The following is a 25,124-nucleotide window of genomic DNA, read 5'->3' as shown; positions in this document are numbered from 1 at the left end:
ATTTGACAAGGTTTTTTTATGTTTGTTGTTGTCCTGTTCCATAATTCAGCTGGCCCCGACAAAGTTTCAGAAAGTTTACCCAAAACGTTCAAGACAAGTTTTTAGTATTTTTAGTTTCCGTTGATAGTTGTTCCAATTTCGTAATTTATTTATATTATATTGTTAGCTTAAAAAATGATCTTATATTATGGGACAGAGGAAGTTGATAATTGACGCAAGTTCCATAATAAATTGAAAAAGAAGTCATGGAAATGATGAGGTGACAAAAAAAACTTGATGTCGCTATCCCAATTAAACAACATGGGTACGGTGCCTTAAGTATCAAACACGCAACACACCGTGTTTACTTTCTCACAATTAAAACAACCAATAGCAAAGTGTCGAGGTTGATGACGGAACTCATTGTGCACATCCCTATCTGGCGCGCCAATAGTTGGTGTTTGATTCCGGCATAATAGTTAGGGGAAGAGTATGGAACACAAATCGTGAGGGTAGCACACTCGACACATAAATATACATGTTCAGGCTATTGGGCACAGGTAACACCCTACTCCTGTTGTTGCTGATGATGCCGAGTGTGATACTGAGTCCTGGTCTTGGCGCACGAGAGTTGTTCTCGAGGTCACAAGGGTTTGTGTGTACAGGATATTGTGTCTATGGTTGAACCTACTAACCAAGAGGCCCCAACCCCACCTTATATAGGTAGATAATATAAGGTTAGAGCTACATGATTCGAGATCTGTTTACGAATAGAAACCTGATCGTTTACAACTAAGTCTGCAAATATGTAGATCTTTGTCTTGCACTCCAATCCGATGAGGCGTCCCCGTGTGACAGTTGAACTCCGAATTATCGGCCCGTCCCACCAGGTGCATAATAGGACGGCTTTTCCTCCTTGGCAGTACTTGAGTCCCATTTGTCTAAAAAAAAAGTACTCAAGTGCCGTGTTCTTGTCAGGCGGCCTTGAGATCAAGTGCTCGCATTCCTAGTTTGTTTGAGATTGGTGCTTTCTTGGTGGTGGTGCTGCATCTCCCTTGTTCAAAAAAGATTCCATTGAGATATGTTAACCCATTGAGATATGATGCATCTCCCTTGATTGGTGGCTCAGAGAATTAGCATACAATGAAGATCGGCAACAAGGCAGTTGGTGCAGTGGACTTGATGGCTACAATGGCCGTTCTACAGCTTGGGATAGCTCCGACGGCATGGCTCGCTTGCCGCGACCTTCAGTCGAGAGTCAGACCACCATCATGGTGAGCCAGGAGGGAGTCAAGATGGCAACGGGGCCCCGAAACCCGCGTCCCCGCGGGTTTTTCCCCTATTAGGGGATAGGGATGGGCGTCTTCTCATCCCCGCGGAGCTGTTGTTGGGCATATTATACAACCCGACACGTTTCATGGGTTTGCACCCGTTTCGGTAGTCCCCGAACCTGAAACCCGGTAGACCCGGCAAAATACATGTTTTTTTACCGAGATTGAGCGTATTTTGATCTTCTCTAGGACTTGGCACTTTGATTTGGCTTTGGTAACTTTGAAGATAGTCTTTTGGAGGCTTGGAGATGTGACAGATGCTATGATGATTCCTACTTTAAAGTGATTTGTGAAATATGAATTCTATTTCAAAATTTATGTATTGGACTATTTCGTCTCATTTGTGCTTGTGATTTGTGAACCAAGACTTCTATTTTAGAACTTGTGTAATTGAACATCTTGTTGAAATATGCTCCTGCTTGTTGCTGAAATCTGATTATCTATGTTGCTGAAATGTGGTATCGTTTTGTTATCGAAATATTATTCTTTGTTGGTTCTATGTTTTCTTATATATGTCGATTTCCCCGTGAGTTTAGAAAACCTGATGGGTTTAGGAGACGAGTGGAAAACTAGCCCCGTGCACGGTGACGTGGATGGGTTTACGGTTTTCTCGTGGGGATGGATTTGGGAAGGTAAAACCCGATAGGTTTCATCCCCGTTGCCATCTTGAGGAGGAAGTACAGATGGAGAAGATACCCCGTGGGGAAACCTGCAACTGGATTCCCGTTTAACCGCTGGTTGCAGCTGTGTTGCAGGGGAGTGCAATCAATAAGTTCGTCTTGTTTTTGAGATCAGGTAGATGGAAAAATCTCCTTCCCACGCGATTAATCAATAAGCATGTGTTGCACGAGAAAAAAGTATTTTATTAGCTTGAAAAACGACCTTATATTATGAGGTAAGAGAAGTATCATAGGATAAGTTACATCGAACGGTTAGGGATGAACAAAGCGCGAGACGTCTTGTTTGCATCTCATCAGTCTACCTATAGTGTCAATAAATATCCCTCTGCCTTTAAACACCATTGTCCGACGTCTTGTTTGCATCTCATCAGTCTACCTATAGTACTGTTTATCCTTCTTCAACCTAGCTCCATCAATCCATCGATGGCTTCTTCTGTGAGGGCCTCATCCGTGCTTAAGCTGGGGGCCGTCGTCCTCTGTGTCGTTCTCGTCGCTTCGTCCGTGCGGCGAAAGGCGCCACGGGACTGCGACTCGCTTTGTGAGACCGCGTGCTCCTACCTTGACTCAGCGGCGTGCAACGGCCTCTACGGAATTGAGCTGAGCCAAGCTTACACCTACGTGCTTATTTTTGCCAGTCAATAATGAAGAGTTTCTGACAGCTGGGTCACGATCTGAGACGTCGGATCGTGGGCTATCACGGACCTGAACATGGGTCGAGCCCACGTGTCTCCATGCGACTGTGTCTATATAAATATGCGGTGTCTTTTAACCCTAACCGCCACAAACAGATCACATCTGCTCCACGCGCACGCCCATCGTCGTTCCTTTGCTGCTGCTGCTGCCGGTGACTCCATCCCGTCCGCCGCGTACACGGTCGACGGGAGAGCAGGTCTCCGAAACCCCGCTTCTTCAGATCCTGTATGGGAGAGAGACGAATAGGGTTTTTGGGCAGTGACTACGCGACTGCTAGCTTTCGATCCGCTGCTTCCTCTACGTCTGCATCGTCTTCATGCCGAACGTGCCACCGCTGAGAAGCTCGAGGCCGACAAGAAGGCCGCCGAGGATGCCACTGTTGCCGCCACCGCCGCGGTGGCCTCTGCATGGCCTACTGGAGGGTATAACTTGTTTATCCCGCTCCTACTGTTTTCTGTTTTAGCCATACTAGTGTTATATGTAGATCTTTCTGCAATTAGCATAGTATGTGCTTTCTTGACTGAATATCATTATACATCTATTTGTGTCAATGCCATACTAGTGATTTACTCGTGGATTGATTTAATAAAAAATTATCTATTTACTTAGAAAAATGATGCTGCGGGCTGAGGAAAAGGAGTAGCTAAGAGCACCTCGTGTGAAAGAGATAGGATGGATGGAGCAAAGAGCGGTGCGTGGGCCTCATGCTACAGGAGGCAACAGAGGCGCTGGATTTTTCTTCTAATCACACGACCCGCGCGAGACGTTTATCTTTAAAATAAAGGTAATATCATATATGGTGCTTAAACTTGTCACCGATGTTCACTTTAATGTCTGAAGTTGAAAAATACACTGAACTGGTTTCAAAACTTGACACGAGCGTGCAATACAGTGCTAATCCTATTAATAGACTTTTTACGCTCACCCTAGCAAACTGGAACTACTGGCCAGTATGCCATACGTTTTCTCGTGCCTGTTAATGAAAACATATCCTTTTCTTAGAATAATGAAAACATTTCTTTTTTTTAGATAAAGAGACACGTACGTGGGTTTTAATCGGCTCAGCAGTGCAGCCCAGTTTGCACATGTCAGTTTCATTTAGAATTTTGTAAAAAAGTTTGTAAATTATAATCACAATAATAAAAATATTCACATATTTGTTTTAAACGTTCCTATAAATAAAATGGTATTTCTGATTATAAAAATGGTTGTACAATTTAGAATTATATAAATATTTTCTATACTACAATTCATAAATATTATTTTAACTACATAAACATTTTAATAGTTACATGTATATTTTTACGATTCATATTGTTTAAGAAATTTTCAATAATGTAAAATGTTCATAAATATACAAAATTTAAAATTTTAGTTTATAAAAAATATTCACTCCAGACTATAGTTTAATTATAAAAAAAATATGAATATATGACACGATGAAAGTTATACACATGTTTCTCGCAAAAAAGGAAAGTTATACACATGTGAATATTAATAAAAATGTTTCTACTTATAACTTTTTTTTTTCATTTAATCATAATCCAAGCATGCATAATCTTTTGGAATTTACTCAAAAAATTAAGTTTTTTATAATTATTTTTTCATATACTAAACAATTTCGAAAATTTATTTACTAAAAGCTTTAACTATAAATCACATGTAAATAGCTGACTATTTTTTTAAATTACATGAACAATTTAGTTATTTAATTTATATGTATTTATAAAAAATTTGAAGCACAAATATTTGAAATGTATTTTTATTACTGTGATTATAATTAACAAACTTTTTTTTACAAATTTCTAAATCAAACTAACATGCGCAAACTGAGCTGCACTGCAGCAGGCCATTATAACCCACTAACGTGTTTCTTTATCTAACAAAATAGGAAATGTTTTCATTATTCTAAAAAAGAATCTATTTTTATTAATAGGCACGAGAAAACGTATGGGCGAGTAGTTCCAATTTGCTAGGGCGAGGTTGTCTGTGCATGCTAAGCGAATTACGGTGCCACGTCAGCATAAAAATGTCTACTAATAGGATTAGCATCGTATTTGCACGCTCGTGCCAAGTTTTGAAACCAGTTCAGTATATTTTTCAACTTCAAGCATTAAAATGAACATCGGTGGTAAGTTTAAGCACCATTTGTGATATTACCTCTTTAAAATACCATTGTCCGACGTCTTGTTTGCATCTCAGTCTACCTATAGTACTCTTTGTCCTCTTTCAACTTAGCTCCATCCATCCATGGCTTCTTCCGTGACGGTCTCATCCGTGCTTAAGCTGGGGGCCATCGTCCTCTGCGTCGTGCTCGCCGCGTCGTCCGTGCGGCGGACGGCGCCGCGGGACTGTGACTCGCTCTGCGAGACCGCGTGCTCCTACCTCGAGTCAGCGGCGTGCAACGGTCTCTGCGGCGTCCCCGCCGCCGCCTCCTCCGAGAAGCCGACATGCCAGTCCTGCAAGGAGGCGACCAAGAAGTCGTGCAACACCGAGTGCGTCAGCATGTGCAACACCACGCCGGATTCGCCGTCTAGCTGTAGTGCCAGTGGGAGCAAGTAGATTGATGCAGCCGGGCAAGTTCAGCCGGCCCAACGGATGGATGATGTGCAAGCTAGCCGGCCGGGGAGGAAGCTAGCTACCGCCGCCCGCAGGATGCATCCGTGTTGTGTTGTACTCCTAATTTTGTTTGTTCCTCTAAATATCCGTGTTCTTGCTAGATCCATATGTGTGTTCTTGCTAGATTGGGCCTACACAATCTACTAACTGCACTGTTATTTCAGCTTGTCTGTAATAAGATGAACATCATTAACTGGCCAAACTATTGAATTCATGCTCTACCCAGTTATTTCACAAGTCCGAACTGATGAAGAGTGGCGGGCAATATATTTCAACACAAACTACTGGTTGTCGCTTGTTTGACACCGGTCAATGAGTAATACTTGTTTAGCATATGTCAGTACTAAGTGTACTTGTAATCCATCTATACCCTCGAATATAATTTGGATTTAGTTTACAGTTTAGAATTTAGGATTTATGTGTTTAGGCTTTGTTTTGAACATGTTTTTAGGTTTGTAGAGCTTTCGTTGTGTCACGTATGTGAACATAAGTAGTCTAACTAGGGTCTTCGCATATATACACATGAATGTCTGAACTTTGATTACGTATTTTACTCATTCAAATAATATGATATAATTATGGTAGTTTTTCATATTATTGGAAGTTTATAAAGGATTTCATGATATTCTGACACAATTTTAAATATCTCATATTAATAAAATGTACTCCATATAGTTCATTTAAATACATGATTCCAACTATATCTTTTGTTCATCCAATAGTTCTAAGATGATTTTGATAACTATAAATGTTATTCAAACAATACTTTCATTTCTTCATAAATTTTACACTATTATGTTACCACATCTAGATGCTTCATTTAGTTAACTTTAAGGTCAAATATATTTAATTTTCTATGTGTACAAACTCTTGAAAAGTCACAAGGAAATATCCACATAGAGTTTTTTTTAAAGAATTGTCAAATTCGGCTAGGAATATAGAGTTCCAGGCGTTTCGAATTTGAGGGGAACGCCACTGTAATCAAAATACTAATGGTGTACCAATTTGAGGGCACACAACTAGTATCTGGAATATTAGTGGTGTGTTGGTTTAGGCACGGCACTAATAACCTATTATCAGTGGCACCATACTAGCGGGTCACACTGCTGACTGTGATGGTGTGTGATGAATTTTTGTTGTAATATAATTGTCTGTTGACATTACCCCAAATGAGCGGTTTAGAGGTGCTTGGATCCAAGGGACTTATTTTAGTTTGACTAAAAATAGTATTTTTAAGAGGCTAAAGTTCCAAGCACCCCTGATTAAAGAGAGGCTAAAACAAATTTTTTAGTCAGGGGTACCCCTACTAAAATGTGGATTAGTCCTCTCTCTCCTCATTTAACTCCTCTCTTTTAACACATGCGAGTTCTGAATTGAAGGGTTTGGAGGATAATAAATGCTCATTAACTTGATTTTAGTCACTTTAGTATTTGGATCCAAGCATGAGTGATGCTAGCAAGTTTTAATCCCACTACTTGTAGTCATGAGACTAAAACGTATCCAAGCACCCTCTTAAGCCAAATTGCCTGACAATGAAGTCAAGTTGAGTCAGTAGTTAATCTGTTAGTCCAGATGAGCTGGAGTGAAGTGGAGTCAGTTTTTTACTAGTACCCATTAAGATTCGTTAATCTGTTACCCGGTTTAGGCCACAAGATCCGCGTCTTGCGGCACAACGTGCTTGTAACATGCATGTAACCCTTTCCAATGATACCAACAGCCTGTTTGGTAAACACTTGGGCAAGGGCATGGGAGTTTACACAAGGATGTCTGTGAAGGGATTAGGCATGGGAAGTAGATTTTTACTCATATTTCCTTGTTTGGCATATGATGGGAATTGGCGTGGGATAAAACTCTCCTCACGAATTAACAGGGTACCCCCTGGAAAGAAATCGATGGGAATTGGCTTTCCCAACTCCCAGTCCCCTTCCCACTTAAACTCCCATTCCCTTTAGTCAAACAGTGGATTTTTAATCTCCTTACCCCTCAACGGGATCTCTAATTCCCCTAAACCAAACACGCTGCAAGAGTCAAAAGACAAAAGAAAATCACATGGCAATTACACCCATACTCCCATGTTTTGTATCCATTCGTACTGCCATCAATCTCCGAGATGTATTTAAAACCGGTTCACATAATTTTAGTTTGAGAGCAGGCTCCGATCTTATCTCGCCGCTGCTGCCTATAAAAGGGCTGACAACGATAGGAGCTGAGCAGATCAAACACGAACAGACCTACCAAATCACAATACGCTAGTCTAGCTCGCAGTATGAAGATTGGCAACAAGGCCGTCGGCGCGGTGGCTCTGGTGGCTGCAATGGTGCTTTTGCAGCTCGCGGTGGCTCCAACGGCCATGGCTCGCCTGCCGCGGGTTTCAAACGAGACCATTGTCATGGTGACTGAGGAGGGAGTGCAGCAGCAGCGCTACTACTGTGGATCATGCAGGTGGACTCCATGCACGAACCCTAACTGCAACTGCATTTCTAACTCGTGCTTTATGATTCGCTGAAGTCGGTTCCCTGATGAAGTACGCCTTTGAAAGCACTGTTAGCTAGTCATGATGTTGCGCATCGATCTCCTTGTTGTAGCTCTTCTTTTTAAATCCAGTTGTGTATGTTGTTGTTTGAGATCAGTGCCGTTCACGGTCGTTTCCGTGGACGTGGGTTTTTTTTTTTGTGGGTGGGGTTGCTCTGTACTTATTCTTTACCTACTAATAAAACGGTTATCGCTTCTGCTCGTCCGTCATTAAAATTACCCTCTAAATTGGTAAAAATTATCCACCAATGCTACCCATAAGTGAGAAAATGATTTAAGTTTTCGGACCAAAAATCACCGCCTCCTTGGTCATATTGCGGCGCGACGAGAATAAGGCACAGAATGATGCGTAGCAGAGTGGTTGGCTGATTGATCCCGTAGCGACAAGATCAGGGTTCAAATACCAACTTCCACAATTTTTATCTTTCTTTTCTCACGCATGTCCGGCCCATGTCCAGGGCTTTACTCCCCTGTTTTTTTTCATTTTTGTATTTCTTTTCTCATTTTTTCTTTCTTATTTCTTATTTAAATTAATTCGGGATTTTAATATTCTAAAATTTGCGAGTTTTCAAAAATATTGTTTGAGAAATCATAAAAATATATGTGAATTCAAAAATGTTTTAAAAATCATAAAAAATTTGCAGATTCAAAAAATATTGGTGTTTTTGCAAAACTGTTCACAAAATTATAAAAAATCACAATTTGGAAAAAATGTTCGGGAAATAAAATCATGTTCATGATTTTGAAAAAATGATCGTGTATTCAAAACATATTCGGGAATCTAAAAAAAACGTCCATTCACAAAAATAAAAATAAAAATTTGTTCCACAACTTTTTTCAAAAAAGCTTGTCGATTCAAAAATACTTTGTTGAGTCAAACAATGTTAATGAATTCGAAACCGGTTCATACATTTTAAAAAATTATAAACAAAACTAATGTTCATGATTTTTTTAAAATGTTAATTATGCGCAACATAATGATAAGTGTGGCATGCGCTGGCAAATTCATAGCCTTGAGATTTACCGCGGAATGCATTGTGATCACGTGGACATCGTGACCATCATCGGCTAGGGTGAGAAAAATAAATAAATGGCAACATGGTGAGCCACTATGTTAAAATAGAGTATGCTCATACATCAGGATAATTTTTTCTCACGCATGTCCGGCCCATGTCCAGGGCTTTACTCCCCTGTTTTTTTTCATTTTTGTATTTCTTTTCTCATTTTTTCTTTCTTATTTCTTATTTAAATTAATTCGGGATTTTAATATTCTAAAATTTGCGAGTTTTCAAAAATATTGTTTGAGAAATCATAAAAATATATGTGAATTCAAAAATGTTTTAAAAATCATAAAAAATTTGCAGATTCAAAAAATATTGGTGTTTTTGCAAAACTGTTCACAAAATTATAAAAAATCACAATTTGGAAAAAATGTTCGGGAAATAAAATCATGTTCATGATTTTGAAAAAATGATCGTGTATTCAAAACATATTCGGGAATCTAAAAAAAACGTCCATTCACAAAAATAAAAATAAAAATTTGTTCCACAACTTTTTTCAAAAAAGTTTGTCGATTCAAAAATACTTTGTTGAGTCAAACAATGTTAATGAATTCGAAACCGGTTCATACATTTTAAAAAATTATAAACAAAACTAATGTTCATGATTTTTTTAAAATGTTAATTATGCGCAACATAATGATAAGTGTGGCATGCGCTGGCAAATTCATAGCCTTGAGATTTACCGCGGAATGCATTGTGATCACGTGGACATCGCGACCATCATCGGCTAGGGTGAGAAAAATAAATAAATGGCAACATGGTGAGCCACTATGTTAAAATAGAGTATGCTCATACATCAGGATAATTTTTTTTAGCATCAGTATAGACACAAAGCGCTCATATACACGCGCATACACTCACTCCTATGAACGCACACACGCACACCCTACCCTTGTGAGCACCTCCGAAAAACTGAGCCGGCATATCATCTTGAGATTTACGAAGTCACCGTAGGCGCCTCGTCGTCGACGGGAACGTCTCCTCCCACTGAAAGCACATCGCCGGAAAATCCTGAAATAAATCCAGGAATAATGCCAGCACTAGGATTTGAACCCTGATGGGTTGCGGATACCACTGTCCACCTAACCAACTCAATCACAGGTTGATTCGCCATACATCAGGATATTGAGTCATACTTATTTGATGAGCCATAATTTTTTGTCTCCCGTTGCAACGCACGGCATATTTGCTAGTATTAAATAAAAGATGTTGTTAAGGCATAAAAAAAACCCACGTCCATATACATATATATACGGAACACACAACAAGGCTCACCTGTCTATCGTATGTACTTTCTTTGTTTCTAAATATAAACCTTTTTAGGAATTTCAACTATAAAGATGTATATAGATGTATTCTAGAGTGTAGATTCATTCATTATGTTTCATATATTTCATATTAAAATCTCTAAAAGGACTTATATTTAGGAACAAAAGGAGTACATGCTTTCCAAGACCCGCAGCAGGTTCTACTTACGTGAGAATATTTACTTCAGACTCCGTCAGTGACCTATATGAGAATAGGAAACAGTATCTAGGGCTTCACCGAAAATGATGCTACTTACACGTATACCGCTGCCCTTCACACACAAAAAGATGATAGCACTCCTTTTTTACTGAACAAAAAATGTTAACAGTAGAACTTTGAAGCGCGTGATGGCACCACCTGCCTCTGCACGTCAAGATGCCTCGCATCCCAAGACGTTTCTAGCGTGCACGATCAGCGTTAGGTGCTACTACAATCTTATCTTGTGCTTTGAACCTGTCTAATTAAAGATGCATCTCCAAAACTGCAACTGGGTATAGTTTAGCCCGGTTCGTACGTCGTTTTTATATTTCTTTAGGCTGGAGTACAAGTTTTGCTGTTGTGCTATGGAAAAGGATATTAATAAATACTCCCTCCGTAAATTAATATAAGAACTTTTAGTGTTCTAAACACTTACAGAGGGAGTAGTGATTATGATTGGACACTCATGCATACCCATATTATTGTTCCGCAAAATTTTAACTTCAACTTCTCAGCAAGGTTTCATGAGGTTTCTTCGACAAAGAGCGCTTCATTACTCAATAGATTAGAGCATTACACCCATCCTCTGCATAAGAGCATCTTCAACAGGCTTACTTCGCCTCGGCGCGGTATAATTCTTTTACAGCACCAACATAGTCCTTTTGCGCGGAAGCAACAAAGAGGTTTTTCAGATGCATAAAAACACTGCGCCCAGTCCGACGGCCACACCTACAGCAGCCCAAATTTTGCAGCGCGTACATTCCAACACCCAAAATTTGCAGCCTGGGATACCGCTTTTAGCGTGTGCGCTAAAGTTCTTCGTGTGCGCTCTATTTTACTGCGTCTGCTGGAGCATTGTTTTTTTTGTCTATGGCACACTTTTAGCGTGTGACACATCTTTTGGGCGCGTGTTGGAGATGCTCTAACTAAGATGAGCACAGCCGCAATAGGTTCGCAAAAGGAGAAAAACACAAAATTGCAAAAAGTAGTAATCATAAAGGGATTATTTTTCGACAAAGGGTGGGTTTTATTATCTCAAAATGAAGCATCAAGCCGATACAAACATAATGAGCACATGCCCTGCCTCTGCATAGTTAGGATGCACACAACCAACACTAACACAACAAAAAAAACACGCTAGCAAATAGCAAAAGTCATATAAGACCATTGCTATGCCCGAGCGAGGGAAAAAAAGCCTGAAGCGATCAAATCCGCGATCGGCAAACTATAACCATGACCATATCCGCACCAACCATCTCATAACACCACAAGGACATCGATATTCTTCAACAACAACGCCTTCAAGAAGGGAGCGGTGCTCAAGCGCCGCCGTCACCGGATCCAACCACCATAGGTCAGAGTCTAGGCTTTCACCTTGAAGAACCAATCCGAGCATTTCCGAGCAATGCCTTCAACAAGATAACGATGCAAAGACATCACCATTGCCAGATATAACCAACTCGGGTGAGACCTAGGTTTTCACCTCGAAGCTCGTCGAAGTCAATCATGTATTGTTGCCACCACTTTTCCACAATCTCAGGAGCTACATGTAGCTGGGTTAAGAAACCGTTCGCCACTGCTGCACAACCATACCCTCTGCGTCAAGTCATCGTCTGTAGATTGCATATCACCGCTGAAGGCAAACCATATGATCTAGGAAGATGATCCCTCACAAAGACCTTTCAATGGTCACCAAAATCAGCAGTGATGTTGCCGCCGCAGGTCGGAGTGGCCATCCGTTGCCGTCACAGCCGCCGGATATGAGGAAGCCGAATCCGCAAAAATAACCGGTCCAGTCGGCATCCGCGAGGACGCGACTACCCAGCACAACCATGGAGCAATCGAGCTCCACCACACTGTTGTACGCCGGCGGCAGCCGAGGCCCATGGTCATCACTGTCATGCCAGTCCAGATCTGAACCCCGATGGTGGCAGGGACCATGCCCACGCGGCTGGACATTGAGGCCGGAATCCGCCAAGGCCAGGGAAGAGTCGCGGCAGGACGCCCAGCCAGGACGGCGGCGACAGCCCGAGCCATGCACGAGCGGCAAGATCCAATCGAGCTAGGGCTTTGGAGTAGGAGACGCACGCGTTGGAGAGCTCCCGCCACTGCCGACCACTGCGAGGGGCTTTGCCCCGGCGGCCCCGGCCAGCGGCGGCGAGGGGGAGAGGAGGTGGAGGAAACCTAGTACGGCGGCGGCGGTTGTGCCCCCCAAGTCGCCCGCTGGACGACGCGGGGGCCTTTCCTTCCGGTTAGAGGTGGAAAATATTATTATTATTTATTATCTTATCATAAAGGGATTATAGATCGCTTATGGTGACGGAGGACCAACACAGAGAAGTCTCAAGTATGCCTCATTCCAGTTACAATGTTAAGTACTACAATACAGTACATAGCAAGGGCAGCTACTTTAGGCAGTGATGGAGGTGTGGTCTCTGCTGGAGAACCTTCTCGTGGCAGGGCCGGCGCGGTGGCGCAAACCGCAGCAGGTGCAGCCGGTCCCCAAGCCCGTCATATCGGAACCTTCTCGTGGCAGGTGCAGCCGGACCTTCTCTCTCTCACCAACATTTTCTACTCGTTGAAGCTACTTGAAACAGGTATATTTTCAGACTTATCTCAGACGCCAATCATGTACTATCACAAAAGACACCAAGGTGCCAGCTGCCATAAAAAGTTTTATACTGTAATTTTTAGACTTAACTTTCCTGAATTGATTGAACATACAGGGAAAAAAAATAAGGTTCTCCAAACCTATATAAATGATGTACTTCCTCAGTTCCCGAATATAAGTCTTTCTAGAGATTACAACAAGTGACTAAATACGGAGCAAAATGAATGAATCAACTCCAAAATATGTCTACATACATCTATATGTTGTTGTCCATTTGAAATGTCTAAAAAAAACTTACATTTAGAAACAGAGGAAGTATTAATTTGGATTCCATGGGGAATTAGAAGGTTACAGACCAAGTATACATAGAAATAAGAAATGGTGCCCGATGGATCGCAGCATCGACAAGATTGCCCATGATCATGAATAATGTTAAAGAGAGACAAAAACGGCCTTAACTTGGCCTGAACAATGATCATGAATAAAAAAGGGGGCACATTTACATTTGTAATAGTGTTAAAGAGAGAGTGAAACCTCATACATCTCCCCAACAGTGATGGTATTGCCTGTGTCAGTATGGTAAGCACACGAATCATGAAAAAAATCGACGAAAGAAGCAAAACAAAAGTACACGAGTTTACATACAAGACAAAATATCACCAGGCAATGGTGCTTTCTCCGTGTATGAACACTCGGTCTTGGAGATCCATGATCCACTGGCATACTCTGTTGCATATCCTGATGGCTTGGGTCTGCAAGCAAAATGCGTGTACCCAAAGTAAGATTACATACATCAGGACAGTATTACTATAAATGATGCATTGGTCGCATCGCTGAACGTTGTTGCGGGAATATTTTGCAACATACTTCAATGTGATTCGTTGTATGAATAATGAATAACTGAAGTAATAATATAAAAAGCTAAAACTGAAAATACATATAATTTATTATGTTTGATTACTATATAATTGTAATTTTTTTATTAACTATAAATAGCATAGTAGAATGAAAATTCTCTTGAATGTTTGCATGTTGAGATGAGTCTTTTTTTCATGCATGTTTAATGATGAAGTGACATGCTTGCATGTTGGGAGACATATGATAGTGGAGGTGGGCCTTTTCTCATGCATGCTATGGGATGATGTGGCATTCTTGCATGTTGAGAGAAATAGTTAGTGGGGGCTAGCTATTTAGATATAGAAGATGTAGGCAGATAGATGCCAACCTTGTCAGCCAGTGGACTGAAGGCTGCATACAGCTCAAAATCCTGGGTTATCCAACTAAACATAACTGCAACAAAAGGGAAATTGGTTGTGTAACAAAATAACTTGAAACGCTTAGGCAAACAGGAAACAGCATGCTTGAGCTAGTAACTTTGACGGCGCAGGTACTCCTGGGACATCAATGCCACAGAACCACAACTGCAGCAAGCAATGAGATATCTGCCGCCTCGTAACAGCTACCAGTTATGCTCCCTACAGCTACAGGCATGCGCCTATGTGAACAGAATGGATTATTCTACTGATCCTCTGATGGTTCCAGGTCTTCGCATTAAGTGGTTTTAATTCAACGTAAAATAGAACAGCATACTGCACCTTTGGCTGTATTTGTAAACATTCAAAAACCGATCTTAAAGTAAAGATGTACTCCTACAAGCTATTATTTCCCTGCATACTATATGCCCCTGCTGGTTTCAGAGCAGTGTCTGCTTAAATAGCTAAGACTGCAGAAGTTTTTTTTTTCACAGCGCTATGCTTGCAGAAGTTCAGATTGCACAACTGTGTCATGTGAATAAGAAAAATCTGTGTAGGTATTAGAATCACATAGCAACTAGAATATAAAAGGTAATAGTTTCATCTCTCTCGAAGGTAGAACATGTCATTAAATGGCCACGACTTTCGTCCCTATAACAGGGTCCAGGTACAAGAACAATCAAACTAAAATCTTATATAGTTTCTAGTTCAACTATGCTCCCAGACACTAACATATAACCATAGAGTTATGGACATGAGTGGAGCTTGATCAAATCTGTCTTTATTATTCTGCAAATTCAGTTTATACATCCCTTTGTTTCCAGATAAATTATTTGATGTGATGATATCTAGATCCCAACGGCATCTTAATTAGTAGTGACTAATTGGCCAACAGAGCAGAAAAATACACTAAGAACGAATTGCATATTTCTATAGTTGCTACCTACACATTATATAAGGATTTCGCTAAAAATCGAACGTCAGATTTTTAGCATGGCAAATCGAACATCCAAGATGGCAAATTATGTTGTCGTGAGGATGACAATTTCCTTTAACAAGCATGGCAAACTCTTGCATCTTCGGTTTTTTTCCAGGAATTGCCAGGCTAGATAAATTTTTCATCCTGGCGACAACATAATTTGCCATAAAAATGTGCAATTTGTCATGCATAAAAATCTGAAGTCAGAATTTTAGCATCCCCGTTATATAATAAGTACTATAACTTGGAGGAATCAACTAAATGAAACAATCAGATCTGTCAAAAAATTCCGAACGCATGGAGTAAGATGTGGAGTGTGCCTGGGCAACTCACCATAATCCTCATCTTTTCTGAATTGAGTTCTGTGTGGACCAGTTGCTTTATCATGCATGGAAGCATAAACCTTTTGACAAGCCTTGTACAATCTGCACACATCAGGTTTTCTCTCAAAAGACAGTTCAGTAATACGGAAGTAAACAATGTAGGAGTACTGTCACCAATATTTTAATACCTCTTCTGTTGCTTTGGATTTCTTATAGGCAAGGCAAACTCAGATGATACATACTGGTCAAGATAAACACTTTTGTATATAAAATGCCACAGCCCAGCTGGTCCACCAATTGCCTCATCAGAAGACAACGGTTGAGAATTTAGGCCTTGAGAAGACTGTGCAGGAGCTGATGTAAATTGAGAAGAAAGATCAATAGGGACATCTTCAACACGAAGTACATTTTCATGTAAAGACCTTTGTACTTCAAGAAGGACATTCGATTTCAATAGAACATCCTGAATACGGGCCCTAGACATTGTTCACAAAAGAATAGTTGTCTCAGTTCCATAGTACATGGTAGGCAGCGTGCACTCAGTATCTTGTGATATTTTAACTGAGTACTCGACATTTCATTGTGCAGCCCACCTTGAATCTTTCAAATCATAGAAGGCATCTGATCTCGGAGTAAGAAGAGTCAAGTAAGTATTTTCCTGCCATGGAGAAGAGATTAGTTAATATAAGAAAATGACTATCTCAAACCTAAACTAAAAAATAAAATATGGAGTACAAGTTTCCATCTGTGTCGTAAGACATGCATCATGATTCTCAGAATGAAGATATTGCCGGCACACTGACGTGAGCATGCATATTCAGATGCACCTATTCTACTCACATAAAAAAAATGAACATAAGCGTATAGGTAGGCCATAGGACTGTATCTTGGCAAGCATATGGGTGAAAAAGACTCCGAAGTCCTGCATTAAACAGACCAAACTTGTAAGATGGTTGCAGGCCAAGGTTTTTCATTTGAGATAGTATGTGAAGATTACCTAAAAGATTCGGAGGACAATATGAAATTTGCAAGTAGTAATATATCATCAGGATGCAAAGTTGCATTTTGCAATCCCACAAGACTAATAACCTGAAAATTAACCAAAATCGTAGCTCTCAGAAACATGAACGCAGAGGAGTAAGGAAAATAAATGATTTATGTTATCCATCTCCATAGACTAGCAAAGTTGCAATCAAAGTGCAATATTTGGCATAGCAAAGTTCTGTGTCTCGTGATGGGATCACAGACGCAATTGGCTAGAAGCACATAATAACTACCATTAGCATGAGCAAGGAGCAATCTATATTGGTACTGGTACCGTTTGTCAAGCTACTGAGCACGGAAGTCATTGACTCTGCTGGAGAGATTGAAAACATCTGATACCAAAGAACAAAAATGGCAGGCCTTCTACAGAAATTCTCAGAAATGTGGTATATCAGCTTGGATATGGTGAAAGATGTAACAGATTAACTGACGAGAAAGTAAGATTAATGATACTGCTGTATGAACCTTTAGAAAGCTCAAGTGGCACCTAAAGTGTATTGAGGAGTAACTATAGTAAGAAACGTGTTTCATTTTAGCACAAGCAGGATTCCAGCACAGTATGATTAAAGAGTCAAATGAACTAAGTAGCACAATGGAAGTTCTGACAGGAAATTGGACAAACCTGAGATTAACAATGAATGTAGCTCTCACAAACACAAACACATAGGACTAAGGAAAATAAACGATCTATGTTAAATGTCTCCAAACACTAGCAATAAAGTTTGGTGCCTTATGGGATGCCAGAAGCACACGATAACAAATAATAGCACTAGAAGGAGCAATCTATAATGGTACTGGCACCCTTTGTCAAGCTACAAGCACAAAAGCTGTATACTACTGGAGAACAGCCATTGACTCTACTGGAGAGATCGAAGATTCTAATATGGCGATATCAAAGAACACAAATGGCAAGCTTTCTACAGAAGTTCTCAGAAATGTGGAATATCACTGTGGAGATGGTAAAAGATGTGACTGACTGACGATAAAATAAGTTTTATGCCCATGTTATATAAAGCTCTAGAAAGTTCGAGTGGCACCTAAAGAGTGTTCAGAAGTAACTATAATAAGCCAAGTGTTACATCTTACCAAATAAGCATAGCCTCAGTACAGTTAGATGAATACGTCAAATGGGGTTAGTATCAAATGAAAGTCATGGCAGGAAATTGGACAAACCTTGTGATCACACATCAAATAGTGCAAATAGAACTCCTGAATCAGCAATGTCCTGCAAAGCTGCGCTAGCAGCCTGTCTTGTTGCTTGGGCGAGGGGAAGGCATGTGTATGCATGAAGAAATGTAGCAGGATTCCTGTGTAATGGTTCAGTAAGATATCAATTTTAAGCACTAAAGTCCAAAATGAATTAAGATGCGATCCATGGAAAGGAAAAGGAAACAACCTGACCAGCTGCACGCATGTATAAGAGATCGGAAAACCACATCTGTGCCACCTAAAAGTGGTGCCATATCAAATTTGGGATTCTTCTCAAAGCACCTGTTGACCGACTTTGTCAAAATAAGCAACACCTGCAAGTTTGTGGTTTCAGACAGAGAAATCAGGAATTCAGGATAGGAATGGAAACACATGGCTGTATAATAACCTCAATAAAAATACAAGAAATTCAAATGTGTAAAGATGAATGCAGCAGTGGAAGCACCTGACCATACATGAGCTCTAGTTGTCCCCTCAATCCTTCAAATGACTCTTCGGTGGAGCTTATACAAACTAAATATATAGGACCTTTGACAAGGAAAACTATCTGTAAGGAAGGAGAGTGTACAATCAACTTAGTATAATACAGTTAGTACATAAAAGGGTTTGCAAGTGAAATGTCCATCTTAAGTGGTGTCTGCTTGTTCGGGCCTCGATCGAAGAACGCATGCATTGTCCGTCTGAACTAAGATCAAGTGAACAGGGTAAATTGTAGATAATGAAGGCCACTTGACCTGATGTTTTCCGGCTCTCACAAATTTGATATGGTCAGCACTGGATAAAAACAAAAGAATATCACCAAGAGGGGAAAAAAAATTAGTGCAGCCCACAGGAGAAGGTAAATCTAATCGTTGCATACCTGTTCTCAACAAAAGAAACAATCGCCTGCAATGTAGCAGAAAACCCAGCTAACTTGTGCTCATCTCCATACCTAGAAGTCAAACAAGATGAAGGGAATGGGATGTTATGGTTTTTCCTGGCAAACTGTATCATGAATCATTTTTGCATAAGTGATCTTACCTTATCTAGAGTATATTGGCTTGCCAGAATTGCTCAAGATGAAGAAATGTTTTTTCCTTTTCCGCCATGAAGCTGAACCATCGTCCTGGAACATCGAGGAAAGGAACACACTCAGGGTACAACTCCAGCGGTAGCAACTAGAGTAAAACATTTCGAGTTTGGTAGTTTTTAGATGAGTAAATACATTTACGAGTGAGCATGGATGCGCATCATCACTAAAGCTACATGCTACTTCCTCCGTCCCAAAATAAGTGTCTTGAGCTTAATATAAATTTGTACTAGAGCTAGTACAAAGTTAAGATACTTATTTTGGAACGGAGGGAGTACTTAACTAATGGCATCGCTGGGCATCCAAATCACCAATGAAGAATGAACTGAGGGGTAAATAATTCATAATTAGTAAGTAGATGATTGATGTAGCTCAAGAGACAAACAAGACTCCATGTGTAGGTGAATAGCAGTGGTGCCTGCAGTATAAGGAGATGTAACGGAGCAGGGAGCACCTCGTCGGCGTGCTTCTTGCCCTGCGCCCAGTCCTCGGCGCCGGGGCCGAGGGGCGGGGAGGCGTCGGGCTCCTCGATGCCGCCGGCGCCGGTGCTGGAGGCGAGGCTGCTGCCCCGCTCGCCGGCGTAGCCGCTGCTTCTGGGGCTGGTCGGGCCGGCGTCTCCGTCCCCTTCGTCGAGCCCCTCCCTCCGCGCGGCGGCCGTCGCATATCCATCGTCCTCGCCCTCCTCGTCGATCTCGTGGCCGGCAGCGAAGTGCGCGGGCAGGTCCGAGCCGCGGAGAGAGAGGGCGGCGAGGGGGTTCTCGTCGGCGGGGTCTGGATCCATGGCCACGGCGGGGAGGCCGGGGGAAGGGACCGGAGCTTCTCCTCCGCGGCTGGCACGGGAGACAAACGACTCGGCCAGCTCGCTGAGAAATGAGAAATGGCCAAGTACTGAGGCGATTTTGCTTCGATTCACGGTCGGCCGTTCGATTAGAGTTAATTGCACAGAACTACCACAATTCGGGCATCACATTGGTACCATAATTGCTAATTTTTACGTGTCAGTACCAACATTCGTCTAAATTTTTGCAAATTAGGCTGAAACGCATTTTTATACGTATTGACAGTGTATCTGACCGTTGGGACCGTCTGTCAGGTGCCGACGTGGCATATTTTTTGCAGAAAACCCCTTGGCTTTATACGTAATCACATAAATGTCCATTTTTTCGCAGGAAAACCGCCATTGAGAGGGACTTTTTTTTTGTTCGCAAGTTTTTCGCGGACTCGTTCGAAAGTTTCCAGCGAATTGAACAAATAAATAACCGGAATGAAAAAACGCGCGCGAGCGCGATTCGAACCCGCGACCTGCAGGTCTGCCGCCGGGCGCGCTGGCCACTACGCCACAGCGTCGCTGTTGACGTGATACAGGCGAAGACTTTATTATACTAGGTCACACGCTGGGCCGGCACGCTGGGCCGGCACGTGATACAGGCGAACTTTTTATTATACAGCGTCTGCCGCCGACCTGCATATCTTTAGAAAATTGTTCAACGTATTTAAAAAAATGTTCAGCATAAATAAATAAAATAAAGGAAAAACAGCACATCATCAACAGGTTTCGAACCTGCAACCAGCAACACGCAAGCGGAGCGCGCTAGCCACCAGGCCACAGGTATGCTCTGGTTAAAAGGCGGGCAGGACCTCCAGGCCACAGGTATGTTGAACAATTTTCTTAATATATGTTACCAAAATTGTTCAACATATATTAAGATTTTTTAACTTATATTGATCATTTTTGTAATAAATATTCACCGCGCATTATGTAAACAAAATTAATAGATGCAAAATGATCATAACATTTTTTAAGTTTATAGTGAACTTTTTATTCTGCGATATTTTTTGTAAATAAACACTGAACATTGAACATTTTTTTATATACAATGATTTTATATAAATATACGATGAACTTTTTTGTATTATAAAACCATTTGTCACCTATATATTGAACTTTTTTAAAACGATGAAAGTTTCATTCTCGGGTTCATATTTCTATTTGTCAAAAAATAACACATGTAGTAATCTGCATGTTTACCAAACTAATATTTTTCTCAAAGATAATGCTATTAATACAGCCTGTGTAAAAATAAGAAAAAATGATCATTTTGCATCTATTAAAAAATGATCATTTTGCATCTACTAATTTTTTTGTAAAATATTGCAGGCTTTGCTTGGCCCAGGTGCCGGCCCAGCGTGCCGGCCCAGCGTATGCGCTAGTATAATAGAAAGTTCGCCTGTATCACGTCAACAGCGACGCCGTGGCGTAGTGGCTAGCGCGCCCGGCGGCAGACCTGCTGGTCGCGGGTTCGAGTCGCGCTCGCGCGTGTTTTTTCGTTCCGGTTATTTATTTGTTCAATTCGCCGGAAACGTTCAAACAAGTCCGCGAAAAACTTGCGAACAAAAAAAAGTCCCTCTCAATGGCGGTTTTCCTGTGAAAAAATGGGCATTTATGTGATTACATATAAAGCCAAGGGGTTTTCTGCAAAAAAATATGCTACGTCGGCATCTGACAGACGGGCCCCAACGGTCAGATACACTGTCAATATGTATAAATACGCGTTTTAGCCTAATTTGTAAAAATTTGGACGAATGTTGGTACTGACACGTAAAAATTAGCAATCGTGGTACCAATCTGCATGTGATGCTCGAATTGTGGTACTTCTGTGCAATTAACTCGTTCGATTAGGATTGGAGGGCAGATACGGATGGGTTAAGTTTTTTTTTTAGTGGTGGATGGGTTAAGTTGGACCGTGCCTTTTAGCGCTGGAGAAAAAGCTCAAAGCTCGCGAGCTAAACGAGTAGCTCGTGACTCGGCTGGAATCGACTCGAACTCGAAGAATAACGAGTCGAACCGAGCTTTAGTTTAAGATCGTTTATAGACCAAATTAAACAAGTCAATCTCACGAGCACTAGTGTAACTCATTAGGCTCGGTACAAAAGATCAGCCACTTTAAATGCAAAAAAAGATCGACCACTCAGCATCCTATGTTTCAAGCGCATAACACAAGGCCTAGCCGTTGAAGGCCCAGCCGCCTAGAGGACTCATGCGTTACAAAAAAATTACTACTGTTTAGTGATATATACTTAATATATACATAATTATTTTTATAATATTTGAAGGTTTTATATTCATATCTTTAACGAGTTTAACAAGCTAAACAAGCCAGCTCGCGAGTTATACGAGTCAAGCCAATCTTGTATTTGAGCTCGTTATAATTACGAGTCGAGTCAAGCTAGCTCGTTAACGAAACGAGCTCTAACGAGTCGAGCCGAGCTGGCTCGACTCGGCTCGAATCCCAGCCTCAGTGCCTTTGCTCTAAACCTAGGCAGTTCTAGGGCCGGGCTTGTCAAAACCCGATCCTATAAATTTCAGCTCGAGCCCAGCCCAAAGCCCGAAACTTCTGCTGCAATCAAGCCCGAGCCTGCCCGGAGCAAAAAGCCCGAAGCCTGGAGCCCGGCAAAGATACACATATCAATATTTTCCTCGGGGTACAATACGATAGCAAATTTCATCAATTTTCTCAGCCCGTGCATAGTGCATACAACACATCGATTTTTATACAAAATCGTATCCGTTTTACAAAAAGAAATACAACCAGTACGCAACTGGACTGGTGACGGCCTCGAAGCTCGAGGCCTCGACGCACAGGACCACGAGTCCATCACGCTCACGCATGGAAGCCACCGCCTAGATGGTCTTAGGCCGCCGGGGAGAGCCACAACACCAGATCCATGGGGATGAAGTCCACCACGCTGACACGTGGAAGCCAACGCCTAGATGGTCTTGAGGCCGCCGACGGGAGCTGCAACATGAGATCCATGGAGACGGAGGTTGTTAGAGTTGCTCTCGCCAGATCTGGTAAGGGAGGGCATCACGTGGCCAGATCTCAAGCGGGGGGAGGGCAGAAGTGAGCACGACGATGGCTTTCAATCTTCGGGTACAGTCTTCACATAGAACCTTGCAACGAGAATATGAACAAACTACTAGGATCACCATCCTCAATGGATGACGTAGACACATTTTTTTAAGAATGATAACCGCTCTATCGAAAGCCTTTTCCAATGCTTAGGTGTTTAGACGAGGTACTAATTGCATGAAAGTGCTTAGTAGCCAAAGTCCCTAATGTATAGTTGCTTAGTTTTTTTTGTTACTAAGCTTTCTTAATTTGATTTGTCGTGGACTGTAAATTATCATGTGGGTACATTGGCTTAACATTGTTTCTTTGTAGGGTCATCAAACTACTCTATCTTTCCCCTTAATTAACTTATCATGTTGATTTCATGTCTACTTGACAGTCTTAGCACCTGTATAAGATGAAACATCAAGAAAATCTAACTCGCAATCTTTAAGAAAATTAGCAGATGTCATGATTTGATAATTTAAAGTAGAGAAGCCTAGAAGTGTTTGAGGAGATATTTTTTTCCTCCTTTTTCTTCTGCGTGATTATACTGTATACTTTATTTATTTAGTTTTTTCATGAGTGATTTTTTAAGTTACTGTTCAGAGATACACAGGGAGGAAAATTCACAAACGCACGCACTAGCGCATGCATTGTGCTAGGTCGACTTTGTACGCGCATGGCATGGCAGGGTTGCCTAGTGCATGCCTTCATCAGGACTTGTGTTGCCCGCGACTTTGTATATGTACGTACTTGGATGTCTACACATTAACACAGTTTTTTTTTCGAAAAAAACTTTCAATCTATTCATCTTCAATCATGGCAGTACAACAAACACCATAAATAATAAAAATTGCATCCAGATCCATAGACCACCTAGCGACGACTACAAGCACTGAAGCAAACCGAAGGCGCGCCGCCGTCATCGCCGCTCCCTCGCCGGAGCCGGGCAAAACTTGTTGTAGTAGACAGTCGGAAAGTCGTCGTGCTAAGGCCCCATAGGACCAGAGCAGCAGAACAGCAACCGCCACCGACGAAGAGTAGCGTAGATCAGAAGGATCCAACCTGAAAACACATGAACATTAAACGAACTACGACCATATCCGAGCAAATCCACCAAGGACAAATTCGCCGGGGACACATCTCCACACGCCCACCGATGATGCTAGACACACCATCGGAATGAGGGCTTGGCGGGGAGTACCTTATTTCATCTTCAGGAAGCCACCGCCGTCTCGTTTTCTTGAATAGGACACAAACCCTAACAAAACACGAAGGAACAACTAAAAACAGAGCCCTCCCGTCGACAAGGGCCGAGATCCACCGCGCCGCCATGGCCCTAAGACCACCGAAGACGAGGCGGACCAACAGCGGCGTGACACACTAACACGGTTACAAACCTCAACCAGCACGCATACATAAACATCCGACTACCCACTATGTACACATACATGCTCAAATACCCAGATGTCGAGATGGCCAGCATGGCTTATATATATATATATATATATATATATATATATATATATATATATATATATATATATATATATATATATATATTCTCATAATATTATGAGAATAATATTCTCATAACACTTCTGAACTGTATTGGAAAGCTATGCGCACTGCTTTCTTCTACTGTTCTGAACCGCAAAGAGGGGCAGTAGCAAACTGCTTCACGGAGCAGCATTTCTGGCTAGTTTGATCGATTTCCATTGTTTTATTTGTGTGTGCGCTGATTTATTATGTGATTAAACACGCAATTCTGCGAAAAAACGACGGAAATCGATGGATTTGGTGGATCGGTCTTTGTTCTTCCGCACGGGCAGGAGCTTCGCATCGTGCTGGCGGGGTTCACATTCGATTTATAGCCGTAATCCTAGTGTGTTACTAAGTTCGCGTTCATGTTTGTGTTATTCCGCGACAGATTAATTTGCTAATACGATTGAAATTTTGGATAATTGGTCGAATTTCTCTCTATTCTAGCGCAAAAATGGCAAGGTCTCTGTCCTCCCGCTTCCGGATCAAAATTGTTGTGTTTTTGTTCGTGATTTTTCTGTTGATTTTGCAAGTTATGTGTTCTATGACACTACTCTATATGAATTCTAGCTGATTAAGTTGTTAATTTTGAAGAATTTTAACTGGTTGATGCTTTTTGTGTTGGAGCGGGCGCCACGGGGTTGGTCGTTACTCAAGATGTTTTTTGAGTTTTTGCGCATTATGTAGTTTTTAGAACTGCATTACAGTCTGTGTTTTTCGTCTGCGAATCGTGGAAGGGGGGACTAGGTAAGAGCGAGTCGTTAGTTTAATTAGTTTTTTGCTTGGTCAAGCGCGGTGAA

At 41.4% G+C, this 25,124-nt stretch overlaps 1 pseudogene; it reads right to left on the bottom strand.

The window, feature by feature from the left end:
• Positions 1-13,457: 13,457 nt before the first annotated feature.
• LOC119318336 lies at positions 13,458-19,724 on the bottom strand (annotated as a pseudogene).
• Between the last annotated feature and the right edge of the window lie 5,400 nt (positions 19,725-25,124).

Source organism: Triticum dicoccoides, chromosome 6A (genome assembly GCF_002162155.2).
Source record: "Triticum dicoccoides isolate Atlit2015 ecotype Zavitan chromosome 6A, WEW_v2.0, whole genome shotgun sequence".
In the NCBI taxonomy this organism is placed as follows: domain Eukaryota; kingdom Viridiplantae; phylum Streptophyta; class Magnoliopsida; order Poales; family Poaceae; genus Triticum; species Triticum dicoccoides.
The sequence above is the reverse complement of the archived record's forward strand: the minus strand, read 5'-3'. Positions and strand labels throughout refer to the sequence as shown.